The sequence below is a fragment of the Megalobrama amblycephala genome, linkage group LG17, assembly GCF_018812025.1.
Source record: "Megalobrama amblycephala isolate DHTTF-2021 linkage group LG17, ASM1881202v1, whole genome shotgun sequence".
NCBI lineage: Eukaryota > Metazoa > Chordata > Actinopteri > Cypriniformes > Xenocyprididae > Megalobrama > Megalobrama amblycephala.
Window position 1 is genome coordinate 20,984,181 of NC_063060.1, and position 14,168 is coordinate 20,998,348.

Consider the following 14,168-nt stretch of genomic DNA (forward strand, 5'->3'; position numbering starts at 1 on the left):
ACTATAAGGAGAATAATCCTGGAATGTTTTCATCAAAAACTTTAATTTCTTTTCGACAGAAGAAAGAAAGACATGGACATCTTGGATGACATGGGGGTGAGGAAAAGTTTATTTAAAAGTGGACTAATCCTTTAAGTTGCTGTACTCATTCAGCAAGCGTTATACCATGCTATTGTTAACATGTTAGCAAATTAGCAAGTTGGCAGTTTTTGTATTTTCTTAGGGTTCACAGTGAAGTAAATAACTCATTTGATTTGCAAGAACTCAAAATAAAAAAGTTATTTAACTAAATATTTTATGTTAATTGCTATCAAGATGTATGAGTTAGCTAACTCAGTATACTTCAAGTTAGGAACAATTAACATTCATGAGTACCACAAACTCAAAACTTGATAGTTCTGCTTAATTAAAACTGGGAACATCATAACTCAAAATATTTGATGTAACTGATTACCTCAATTTTTTTGAGTTAGCCCAACTTATTTGGGTTTACAGTGTGTCCAATTTCACAGTACTCATAAAAAAGTAGGCAAAAAGTCCCTGGATGACCTGCTAATTCCAGCGAGATTCTGAAGTGTGCATATGCTGGACATTTTTGGCGCTTTTCCACTGCATGGAACGGCTTGGTATGGAATGGTACGGCTCGCTTAAGTAGTACCACCTCGGTGGAGGTTCCAAGCGTACCGTACCAATGCTAAATGTGACGTGTAAACACTGCAGATCACTGATTGGTCAGAGAGAATCGTCACTACCAGCGTCACGGGACTTAGAACACGAGTCACCAAACCAGCTAGATTTAAATAGTCAGTAACAGCCATTGCAGTATCATTTGTTTGCAAAACGACTTGCTTTAAACGGCCAACAGCACTCAACTTGATATGGCTGTATCGTGGTCAGTAGATGAGGTGCAGACTCATTGGGAGACGAGGAGCAGATCCACGGCAATAGAGGCAGCGCAACTATATGATCAGTATATAATCCCACCCATTTTGTAGCGTTACTAAACTGCAGTGGAAAAGCAAACTGAAAGTTAAAGCGAGCCGAGCCGAGCCGTGCCGTGCCGAGTAGTCCCACACAGTGGAAAAGCCCCATTTACTATCCCATGAGGCCACGGGAGAGGATTTGGCAGTGAAGCGATATATATATATATATATATATATATATATATATATATATATAAATGTATGGAACCAAAATGAATACAAATACACATTTCTTGGGAATTTAGGACTTGGGATCTCTGTCAAACAGTGTAAGTTGCTTGCTATCACTCATTTTGTTGAATTTCCTGTCTTCAGGATGGCAGTAACTCTGATATTTTGTTGGAAACTATGGATACCATGGTACATTTGTGTGTGTGCTGTGCGTCCATGTGTCCACTCACCAGTGTCTCAGTGTGAGCGTCTCAACCCTCATCTCCTGTGTCTTTGAGATTAGACCCAGATGCTACACCTTCTGTTTCTCAGACCCAAGAAAGCATACTGCTGTTCTTCTTTCTATCCCGCTATCTCTCACTTTCTGTCTTCTGCTATCTACTCTTCCTTCTTTTCCCTCACCCTCCGCTTTTGAGTCAATGAATGTACTACTAACTGTTCTTCTTTATTGAAACATACAATGCATGGCATTATCCATTGTATAGCGACGTCTTTGCTCTGCCTTCACACGTTAGCATGCTGACCCCGTCTCGCAGGAGGGAGAGCACATATAAGTCTTTGATATATTTTTTTCATTTTCAAAGACAAATTGTTCCATTTCTTTGCCTCTCCACATTTCCCCGGAGCTTATCATCCTCCTCTGCCACACCATCCTTCTCGCTTTTTTCTTTTCAAGTGCTCTGACAGTTGAAGGCCATTTTTTTTCTCTCCTCTCCTTTTGAAATAGATTCCCTCTCAATGTACTTGCAGATAGTCCTTCCTCATTCTGCACACAAATCTTTGCACTATCAATTATTTAAAAGAACTCATTCTGCCTCACTGAATCATAGCTGTTCTCTGTATTACGCTTTCGTTATGAATTCAACATGCAAATACACATATCAGCATCAGTGTCAGCTCTGCTCTGAAACCTGTTGACCTGCCTACCTAGACAGCATTTTAATTCCAGAAAAGGCAATTCCAAAATTTACTGCAACAAGTTGAGTTCATCCAAGTCCATCCAAATTGGTTCAAGATGGCAATCAGGAGAAATGTTATATATATAATATAAGTGTGTTACAAAAGATTTCTATTTCTAATAAATGCTGTTAATTTTCTATTCATCAAAGAATCCTGAAAAAAATTTAATTTAATGTGTAAATTTAATGTGTCAGTTTCCACAAAAATATTACAAATGTTAAAAATATTAACTGTTTTCAACATTTCAAATTGATATGAGAGCTACAACAAAACAAGAATGTTTATCAGAGAATAATTGCTTAAATTTTGTTCGTTTTTTTTTTTTTTTTTTTTCCTCCACATGAAGCAATCATATGACTTCATAAGACAGACTATACTGCATGTGTTGCTTGGTTGTCATTATACACCTTCGTTGTTCATGCAATTCTCTACCATACATTCTTTAATATCTCATTATTAAAATGAATAAAATTTTGGAATGACATGAGCATGAGTAAATTTGGGAACCATTCCTAAACAATCAGAATGCCGAGATACACCACCATTCATTTTTTAAAGAAATTATTTAGCCAGAATGCATTAATTGATCAAAAGTGTCAGTAAATACATTTTTATTGTTTCAAAAAATTATATTTCAAATAAATGTTGTTCTCTTGAAATTCACTATTCATCAGAGAATCCTTGTGAAAAAAAAAAAGTATAATGGTTTCCACAAAATTCTTCAAGACTGATAATAATCAGAAATGTTTCTTGAGCAAGAAATGAGCATATTAGGATGCTTTTTGAAGGATCATGTGACACTGAAGACTGGAGTAATGATGAAAATTCAGCTGTGATCACAGGAATAAATTACATTTTTGAAGCCATATTGAGCAGAAGAGACTTCTTTCGAAAAAAAAATGTAAAAGAAACTTTGAATGATGTATATTTCATTCATTACCAAAATTTATTAATAAAATACATTGATTATTACATTGTATTTTAATTATAATTTTAGTTTTAATTATAATTTATTTTCAATTAAGTAAATTAGAGTATTGTTAGAGTATTGGGGGTGTTTCTTTTATGTGCTTCAAGTGAATAATGCTATTTTCATCATGCTGTTTGATTGTTGATTTGCCATTGATTTGTTGTTTGAATAAAATTAAAAACACAGACAGCAGCAGGAATATTATTCTGCTGTCACTTTAAGAGATAATGCACGGATCCAATATACTGATACATGTGCGTTTTCTCTCTCAGCACTTAAGGCATAAGACTATGTTTATGAGGATACTTACCAAGACAGGCATTTTGACATAATTTAGTTTGAATATGTCAATTCAAGTGCAAGAAAACATGAAAGAGAACTCAATTCAGTATTTGTGCACTGTCTGCGATGTGTATTTCTGGGCGCGCTTTGGATGTGTGTACAAGAAATGGATTGATTTCCCTTTCGGTCGACACGTCACTAGCCCATCATCTGTCCCGAGCATCGTTCATGTTTGTTCACGTTAATATTCTCACAACATTGCATTGTTAGTATTCATAATCGGCCAACTGCCGATTGACACCATTTCATATACTCGCCATCTCTATTTATACTGGCAATTGGCTCTTGGCGAGTGTTATTTTAAAGCCCTGGTTTTTGCCTATGTAGAAAGGTATGTGTTTCCATTTCAAGACCTATTGTATACACACTTCAAGAAAAGCCATTTATTCCTTTACAGTCATCTGTAATGAATAATTCATGTCAATAATTCATAGAATAGCTACAGCGGGTGCAGCGTACTCTAAAACATAAAATTTTGATTCTTTAGTTTGTAAATAGCTGGTAAACAAGTGACAGTGTCATTGGCTCGTTGTTTTGCGATTTCGCTTCAAGTCAGAGGTCACATTGTTATTGTCAAGAGCTTTGAGCTGTTTAGAAAAGCCTGTGGATTTAGTTTTCTGCACTGTGGGTTTGCAATGAAGGCCTGTCTCTTTCTCTCTGTCTCAATGCCCTGTGGCCATGCTAACCCTCATCATTAGAGCTGACCCTGTTGGGAACCGTGTGACACTCAGGTAAACAGATGAGTGAAGAGACTTGTGGGTAATGAGCTGAAGAGGTTGGGTAGGTGTGGCTGCTGAGCGTTAACATGTTTGCAGTCAGGTTGACATCGGTTAGAGGGGGTTTATTAGAATATGTGAAGCAGTGCCAGGGAGATTGTGTTTAAATTGTAGGTGACACAAATAGCTTTGACAAGGATTCAGCAGAGTCAACTACACAGCACGGTTTTCCAGGTGGCATCAGAAAACCAACTATTTCCAGAGGAAAACTGTAATGTTCAAAGGTTGCTTTTGAATACTTAATTGATTTTAAGATTGTTTTTTTTCTTTTTCTTTCAAGTATCAACATTGTCTGAGATACCTACTTCTGAGAAACATAAATAGGGAGAAATGACACAACATACAGTAAAAGTATAGCTATAAAATTGATGTGGACAGAGTAGCTCAGATCATTTGGTCTTGGAATTGTTATTTTAATGTCATTGAAATACTATTGTAGTTTTTATTATTATTTTGAATTACAGTACTTTTTATTTTTGTATATTCTGTTTACATTTTCATTTTAAAGTTTTAGTAGTTTTGTTGTTTTTGTTATTTTTATTAGTTCATTTTATTCAAGTTTTAGTATTTTAGTTTTAGTAGATCAAGTTATACTAAATAAAAATGAGAAATGTTGCTTTGTCGACTAGCTGAAAAATAATTGTATGTTGTTTTTTGTATTTTTAATTCTGTTAGCATTTATTTTATGTTAAGTAACATTTTTTTTTATGGTTTTATGGTTTGCTTTAGCTAACTATAATAACTGTGTGTTGGATGAATATGATGTATGATATTAATTTTCCATCCTAAGTATTGCGGTCACAGAAGTAAAACCATGTAAAAATATATTGCACAAACTGAAAAAAACATAATGCGAAAATATCAATCTCATTACTATTACAATTTTTTCTCCTAGACAGCATTGCGATTGAAATGGAGATAAAATGAAGACAAGTCTCATTCTCTTCATATGTGTTTTTCCTGAGGAAAAGACCTTAAACTGTGCTCAGATATGTCAGGATGCCAACAGCTGCCATCAAAATTCAAAGTTTGCATATATCTTTTTTGTTGGGCATCATTGTTGACTTTTATGGCTCATATAGTATGACTTAGAGTAGATTATAGAGCCCATACTCAAGGAGGACAAAACACCTCAGTTTTATTCAGCAAAAATATGCAATTTAGTGCTGTTGCTGATATTTATAAGTTGAAATTATGTGAATGAGATCTTTATAATAGTATAGCAGACTTCTTACATAAAATGTATATAAATATTAGGGGTGTAAATCGGACAGTTCATCACGATTCGATACAATATCGATTCTCATAGCCAGCGATTCGATATTTTCCGATACCTCAAAAAGTTCTGCGATACGATTACGATACTATTCGATTTGATTAATATTTTGATATTTTGAGCCTATTTTACACAACCAGTTAAATTTTTTTTAACTCAACCAAAATATATAACAAACATTTATTTCAAAATTTCACATCCTGAACCCTGATTGGGACATCCACAAATAAAAATTCACACAGTAACTTAATGACAACTTGACATGACAACAGTCAAGAAAGTATTTTAGTTCTGTGCTAAAATGTGTAATGTCAAAAAACTGATAAACAAGGAATAGGCTACATACACACACACAAACACACACACACGCACACACACACACGCGCGCATAATTAAAAGACATTTCTTTTAAATGTATAGTGCAGGTTTTTAATGAAGCAACAACATATTATAGGTAGGACAAAACAAAATAGGCTATTAATAGTCTTTCATTGTGCAAATTTATTATAACGGCTCCAATACAGAGCGGCACAAAGCACTTATGCGCATCCCGTGTGCAGAATGATGTGCTTGAAGCAACACAGAGTAACAGCGCGGCAGTTTATTGACCATATTCTTTTAACAGTTTTAATTTCAGTTACTGTGTCTGTGAAGAACGATTCATAGCACTCTATTTTCCAGTGTTGTGATCTAACGGACACTGTTTGAGATGTGTGCGCACTGCTTTTTGCAAGGCTTTAAACACAAGCAAATTATAAACTTTCGTGAAGATTCAGCACTGGCCCGATCGACCAGTGACAGTTCCATCTACTGTCCCGAGTGTCTTTCACAAGACAGTTTTGAAAGGTAGTTTAAATAAGAATGCACGCGTTGGCGATAATGCATAGACTGATATTCTGTGAAAATGTGGAGAATGTTAAAACAAAGGTGCCTCTATAAATAGCCCACAGGTATCGATTTTTTACGCATTGCATCGATGCATCGGATCGTTAGACATTAGATCGATATATATCGATGTATTGTTACACCCCTAATAAATATCAGTTGTCACTCTATATCTCCCAATAATATGTCTTAGTAAGATATTTAAATGGTTAGATTTATGATCTAAGGTAGTTTTTATTGTGGGGGACACTACATTATAAAATGCAATACAATGATGACTGAGAGATATATAACTCCTCAAAAGCCCGATGTGTCATATTTGATACATACAGTCAAACCAAACATTATTCAGACATGTTTGATATATTTTTACTGGTGGGTGCAGGACACTATAGTTCATTTATGTAAGTGAGGATAGCAAAATAAAGTAAACTGTGACGGTATATTATACCCAAAAATTCTTCATACAGTGGACTACCAGTAAAACTGATAAAAAAAAAAAAATTGGAATCAAAAATTATTCAGACACTTTGACCTGACCATGTTTTGCTTAAGTGTAACATAATTAAGATGATCTCATACAGTTTAACTCTGAGATCTTGTCATATTTTATTACCTTTTTTTTTTTTTTTTTTTTTTACTGGGAATAAGTGAATAAACTGTATTAATGAATTAAACGTTCAAGGTGTCTGAATAAATTTTGATTTGACTACAATAACATGATTTTTCTAAAAATCATCAAGTAAAGCTAAGCCGAAAATCTTGAAAATCTAATTTTGAAATATTACTAACAATATACAAAGTAATTATAAAAATCAATAAAGACACTTGAACCATGGCCTAAAGGGGGACTTTTTTAAAAAAAAAATATTACTAAAAGGCCTTTTACTTTCTAAAAAAGTATAAACTATCATTCAGACAACAGAAGTCATGTAGAGTAGATTGTGTACAGCAAAGTTTTGATATTGTTGATCATTTAGAGGCCTTAGAAATTTGAGTAGCATATATGATACAGTAGGCTTTATAGGGTTAAGAGATTTCATTTATGATTTTTCTTTCTTATGGGATCCATGATCTCTCTTTTTCTATCATGCTGCCTCCTCTTTATAATCATTAGTTTCTGTCAGCAGGTGCAGTGACAGATATGACTTGTGGGTAGCACTGGGAATCTTAAACCAACATCATCCTCATGCAGGATGTCCGGCCGTGATGGATGAGGGTGAACCCGGGTGGTTCTGTATCCTGATAAACCCACTCTGCACTCAGCCTCTGGTGCTGCTTTCTCTGGCCTAAACAAAGCCAAGATGCACACACACGCACACACATCAGTGCAGAAGGTCATCATGTCTATTAATGCTGTGTGCCTCTGAGCCATGGAGCAGACGGTATAGAATAGGAGGCAAGTGAGATAGAAGGACAACAAGGAAACTGGAGAGAGAGGTTAGAGATGGAGTAGTATTTGTTCGCCCCCTGTGCTGCCCTACGGCCCCAAGAGCCTCTGTATACTGCTGGGGTGAGATGAGGACAGCTTAGATTCAGCTTAACTGATATCTGATGCCATGCTGCGCTTACAAACGCACCCACATTTATGGTTAGGAATCCATTTAAAAAAAAAAAAAAATACTGGGTCAGAATGTTTTCATGCCGTTAAAGACTTTTCAACTTTTCATTTTCATTAATACTTTTTGAGAACAAAACCGAGCAATATTTAAATCTCCTAATAGAACAAAAGCAACAAACATTTAAACCTCTTAATAGAATATAAATATAAATCTCTGCAAACATATTGGTGGTATTTTGTGGTATTTTTATGCTTTAGTAAAATGACATACAGCACTTTTAAAGTAACTGGGCATCTGCATTTTTCCACCGATCTGGATAGAAGACAGTACAGACATACTCAGTTGTAGATTCAGTAGCGCCACAGCAAGTTAAGTAATGTTTTACATGAGCTGTGAGTTTGGAGTCTTAATTGAATGGGTTTAGAGAAGAGTGTGCACTGCTAAATAATACAAAGCGATAAGTAGACAACACATCTTTAATGAATCGGGCTACAGTCACTGCAGTGTTCTGATGGTGTCTGAGCAGTCATAAAACTTCAGGCTTGTGTTGCAGTGCTTTTGTCTGTAATCTGGAACAAGATTACGAGAACTCCTCGTCCAGAACACTAGCACTGCTTTTTTTAAAATCTGGAATGGTTTCTAGTGATGCTGCTTTAATTATTAAAGGTGCCCTAGAATCAAAAATTGAATTTATATTGGCATAGTTAAATAACAAGAGTTCAGTACATGGAAAAGACATACATTGAGTTTCAAACCCCATTGCTTCCTCCTTCTTATATAAATCTCATTTGTTTAAAAGACTTCCGGAAAACATGCGAATCTCAACATAACACCGACTGTTACGTAACAGTCGGGATCATTAATATGTATGACCCCAATATTTGCATATATGCCAGCCCATGTTCAAGGCATTAGACAAGGAAAGGCAGTATTAACGTCTGGATCTGTGCACAGACAAGGTAAGCAGCAAGAACAACAGCGAAAAATGGCAGATGGAGCAATAATAACTGACATGATCCATGATAGCATGATATTTTTAGTGATATTTGTAAATTGTCTTTCTAAATGTTTCATTAGCATGTTGCTAATGTACTGTTAAATGTGGTTAAAGTTACCATCGTTTCTTACTGTATTCACGGAGACAAGAGAGCCGTCGCTATTTTCATTTTTAAACATGTGCAGTCTGTATAATTCATAAACACAACTTCATTCTTTATAAATCTCTCCAACAGTGCAGAATTAGCCGTTAGCCACAGAGCATAGCCTCAAACTCATACAGAATCAAACGTAAACATCAAAATAAATACTTTACTCACATAATTCGACGCATGCATACAGCATGCATGACGAACATCTTGTAAAGATCCATTTGAGGGTTATATTAGCTGTGTGAACTTTGTAAATGTGCTGTAATATAATCGAGAGCTTGTGTGGCAGGGAGCACGCGATTTAAAGGGGCGGCGCTGCCAAAATCAGTGCATAGTTAATGATGCCCCAAAATAGGCAGTTAAAAAAATTAATTTAAAAAAAACTATGGGGTATTTTGAGCTGAAACTTCACAGACACATTCAGGAGACACCTTAGACTTATATTACATCTTGTGAAAAAGCATTCTTGGGCACCTTTAAAATGCTATTTTTCAGTTGAGAAGTGATTTTTTTCAGTCTACAAGTGTTGTGAGTTTAAAACTCCATTTGTTATTCTTAAACTGCTGCGTGGAACTGTTTTCAGGTACTTTTTTCAGTCTACAATTGCTACTTTTAATTGTACTTTTATCATGTACAAGTGAATTGAGAACCGCTGCTGTTTTGTGCACTTAAGACTAGTGAGACAAGCTCATTTGTTTTCTCAGCCTTGTGTCATTCCATCCCTTTATAACTCATTATATTTTTTTAAGAATATCTTGGTTTCGATGTAATAAATGTTTATACAGTGAGGACCAGTAGCTTTCTTAAACGCACTAAAATTATCATTGATGCAATCACTACAATTCAAGAACCAGAAATGTTACATTTCTTACTCTTTCAATGCTTACACTACCATTCAATAGTTTTTTTTTTTGTTTTTTTTTTTAAAGAAAAGAAATTTGTAGCTTAATTCAGCAAGGATGCATTAACTAGATCAGAAAAAAAAAACAAAAAAAAACAGTAAAGACATTTATAATCTTACAAAATATTTTAGAAAATGCAGTTTTTTTAGTACACAGCAAACACTACTTTAACACTATTTAGAGAGGGACCATATGTACTCTAAGCAGAGTTGTTTTAACTCTGAGGATTTTGCTGTACTTTCTATTCATCAAAGAATCCTGAAAATGTAGAAGAAAAAAAAAAGTATCACGGCTACCACAAAAATATCAAAGGGATAGTTCACCTAAAAATGAAAATTTGCTGTTAATTTACTCACACTTAGGCCATCCAAGATGTAATTTTTTTCTTCAGTAGAACAATAAAGAAGATTTTTAGCTGAAACCGTGGTCCTCATATAAGGCAAGTCACTACCGTTGACGTTACTTTGAGAGTCGAAAAAACATGTACAGGCAAAACAAAATGAATACCCGTGGCTCCTGTTGATATGTTGAGATCTTATGAAGTGAAATGATCCGTCTATGCAAGAAACTGAATATTATTATTTAACATTTTTACCTCTAATCCACAGTCAGGGAAAACGGTCCTGAGCACGTTCACGACAGTCAGAAGCGCGAGCTTCCTTTCGCAGTACGACGCATGTGCAGGAGCTCAAACATTGGGAATCTGTGAAAAGTCAATCTTCGAGCAAGCGAACGTGTGGCATAACCTGATATTGCTGAGTTCAACATGTTCCTGGGTCAACATTTTTGTTGATCCTGGAACAACATACAAATCAACCAATCAGATTTCAGGGACAAGTTTACAGATTATGTCAAGTTTAGGCTTAAAATCATGTATTGGTGTATCATGTATTGGATAACTTTTGGGTAGGGTTAGGTTTAGGGGTAGGAATAGGGTTAAGGCTAAATTTTTGAGACTAGAATGTTTTTCCAGGATCAACAAAATATGTTGACCCAGGAACGCAACTAACTCTGCAATATCAGGACGTGCCGAACGTGTGAGTTTCTCCAGCACATACGTCATTATGCGACAGGAAGCTCGCCCTCTAGACTGCCATGAATGTGTTTTGCCCATGTTGTGGATTGCAGTTAATAATCTTGTAAATTATGTTCAGTTTCCTGCACAGACCATTCGTTTCTCTTCATAATACCTCAATGTATCGTAAGGAGCCACGGGTATTAATTTTGTTTTGCCTGTATATATGTGTGTATATATGTGTGTGTGTGTGTGTGTATATATATATATATATATATATATATATATATATATATTTATTTATTTTTTTATTTTTTTATTTTTTTTGACTCTCAAAATGACGGTAGCCATTGACATGCATTATTTGAATCACCAAGGACCACCAAGGATTTCAGCAAAAACATCTTCTTTACTGTTCTACTGAAGAAAAAAATGACACCTATTGTACATCTTGGATAGCCTGTGGGTAAGTAAATTAACTGCAAATTTTCATTTTTGGGAGAACTATGCCTTTAAGTATAGCACAACTGTTTTCAGCGTTGATCATAGTAAGACATGTTTCTTGAGCTGCAAATCAGCATATTAGAATCATTTCTGAAGGATCATGTGACACTGAAGACTGGAGTAATGATGCTGAAAATTCAGCTTTTTAAAATATATTAAAATACAAATCTATTTTAAATTGTCATAATATTTCACAATACGACTGTTTTTACAGTATTTTTGATCAAATAAATGCAGCCTGGGTGAGCATTAGAAACACTAGAAAATTTTACCACCCCCAAACTTATGAAGAGTAGTGTGCATACACACACAAACTCATAAATGATGTGTCTATGAATAATCTAATGTAAATGCATACTCAGCACCTGTGAGGCAATCTCATAAACACTCATTCCTGACCTCACCACCTACTTATTTTTATTTCCCTTACTCCGTGATATGTGTGTGTGCGCACATGTATGTTGTGGGAGTATCTGTAATAATGTGAGTGCAGGGTTCACGTGGTGGTGGGGTTCAATGGTTCATCTCTTGTTAATGGATGATCATATAAACCCTCCTCAGTCGGGACAATACAAGCCCCTTGACTGAAATTAGACCGTCATAACCCTCTCAGAGTGCTGACTGGACGGAACATCCAGATCTCAGAGACGTGCCAGAGAATGAGCTGTACATCCATCAAAAACAGCACCTGCAGCTGCAGGAGGAATCGGGCTACAGACACTGCAGTGTTCTGACACTGTCTGAGCAGTAATAAAACTTCTGTTGCAGTGCTTCTGTCTAACTGCTTGCAGTGTGGCACATCAGTCTGGAACTGCTTTATACAAGAACTCTTAGTCTGGAAATTTCAATGGAGAATTGATTTAATTTAATTTAATCTAGCACTGCTTTTAAATCAGGAACTGATTTCAGTCAACATGTTTATATTCTTGAAATGCTGTCATTTTAGTCTGGAGCTGCTTTAATTCTAGAGTTGTTTTGAGTCTACAACCGCTTCCACTCTACATTTACTCTCATTTTAGAAGTTTAGAAGTTTTTTTAGAACTGCATTTTCTGTGGTTTTTGAATTGCTTTAAAGGGGACCTTGACTTTTTTTTTTTTTTTTTTTTACTTTAGTTAGTGTGTAATGTTGCTGTTTGAGCATAAACAGCATCTGCAAAGTTACAACGCTCAAAGTTCAATGCAAAGGGGTTATTTCCTTTTACAGAAATCGCTTTTTAAGGACTACAACAAGTGGCTGGTAGGGACTGCAATGAGCTTTTTCTCGGGTTGGTGACATCACAAACCCAAAATTTACATAAACCCTGCCCCCAGGAACATGCAAAAGGGGTGAGGCCATGTTGGGCTGCTTTAGAGAACAGAAAGAGTGTTGTCATAGAGTGTTACCATAAGGTCATTTTACGCCAGACTGCTTCACAAACGAGGGTCAATTCAATGCTGGATTTGCACAAAAGATTAACATGACGGCACATGCTAGTAGATGAGTTGAATCAATTCCACAGCAACTACATCAATTTATCCACTAACCATTCAGAAACGTCCAGTTTCATTCTAAAAGTTGTAACTTCTTCCTGAGTCTCTCCATCAGTGTCCGACTCCGGTTTGAACAATGTAAGGCTGAACACTGTTAGTGACATTCGTCATTTTGGCTGTGTGAGATTCTCCAGCTTTGTTGTTGTTGAGTATCTGAAGCTCCACCTTCTTCTGGAAAGCAGCTCATTTGCATTTAAAGGGACACACAAAAATGGCGTGTTTTTGCTCACACCCTAATAGGGGCAAATTTGAGAAGCTATAATAAATAATCTGTGGGATATTTTGAGCTGAAACTTCACAGACACATTCTGGGGACACCAGAGACTTTACATCTTGTGAAAAGGGGCATAATAGGTCCCCTTTAAATCTCTGCTTTGTAGTCTCAGAATCCATCAACACAGAATGTGTTTTTGCGTTTTCATGCTTTTCCATTGTTTTTCTATACAAACGTGCTAGACGGACATGTTTGACCATTGCACTCACATCTTTTGACACGTCATTCTTAAATCGTGCTGCTCAGGTTATAAGAAGTTCAACTTTTAATAAAACGCATTCTGTGTTAATGGTAGAATTGGTTTTATCTGTCACGATTTGCTTGTAGTCTAGAACAGTGTTATTTTTGTCATTTATATACTATTATAATTTTTATAATTATTATTATAATATTATTAATATTTTGAATATTTTTATCCATTTTTATTTTCATATTTTCTGTTTTAATTTTAAAGTCAATTTTAGTAGTTTTTTATGTCTTTATCGTTTTTATTTTGTTTGTTTTAATTATTTTACTACAGACATGGCCTTTAAGAATGTGTTTTTTTTTTTTTTTCTTCACATGGTTAAATGACAAGTTAAACTAAATAAAAATGAGAAACGTTGCAGTGGCAACTAGCAAAAATAAAAACTATTTTAAGGTATTTTATTTTAAGTTAATATTTTATGTTTTATTTCAAGTAACGAAAATGTGTTTTTATTGTTTTAGTTAACCATAATAACAATTTTACCTGCCAGATCAGCTTATAGTGTTGAAGTGTTTTGTAGCCCCGCCCACTGTGAAACCTTATTGGTGCAAAATTCCAACTATGCCAATCAACTCTGATTGGCTGTGAGTGTGTCACGACACAGCACTTTCATGTTCACTTTG

General features: G+C 35.3%; 1 protein-coding gene across 7 annotated transcripts in view; it reads left to right on the top strand.

Annotated features, from left to right (window-relative positions):
- LOC125250758 (gamma-aminobutyric acid receptor subunit alpha-2) overlaps window positions 1-14,168 on the top strand; it is a 158,028-nt gene that overhangs the window by 56,665 nt on the left and 87,195 nt on the right. The gene's annotated exons all lie outside the window — the stretch shown is intronic.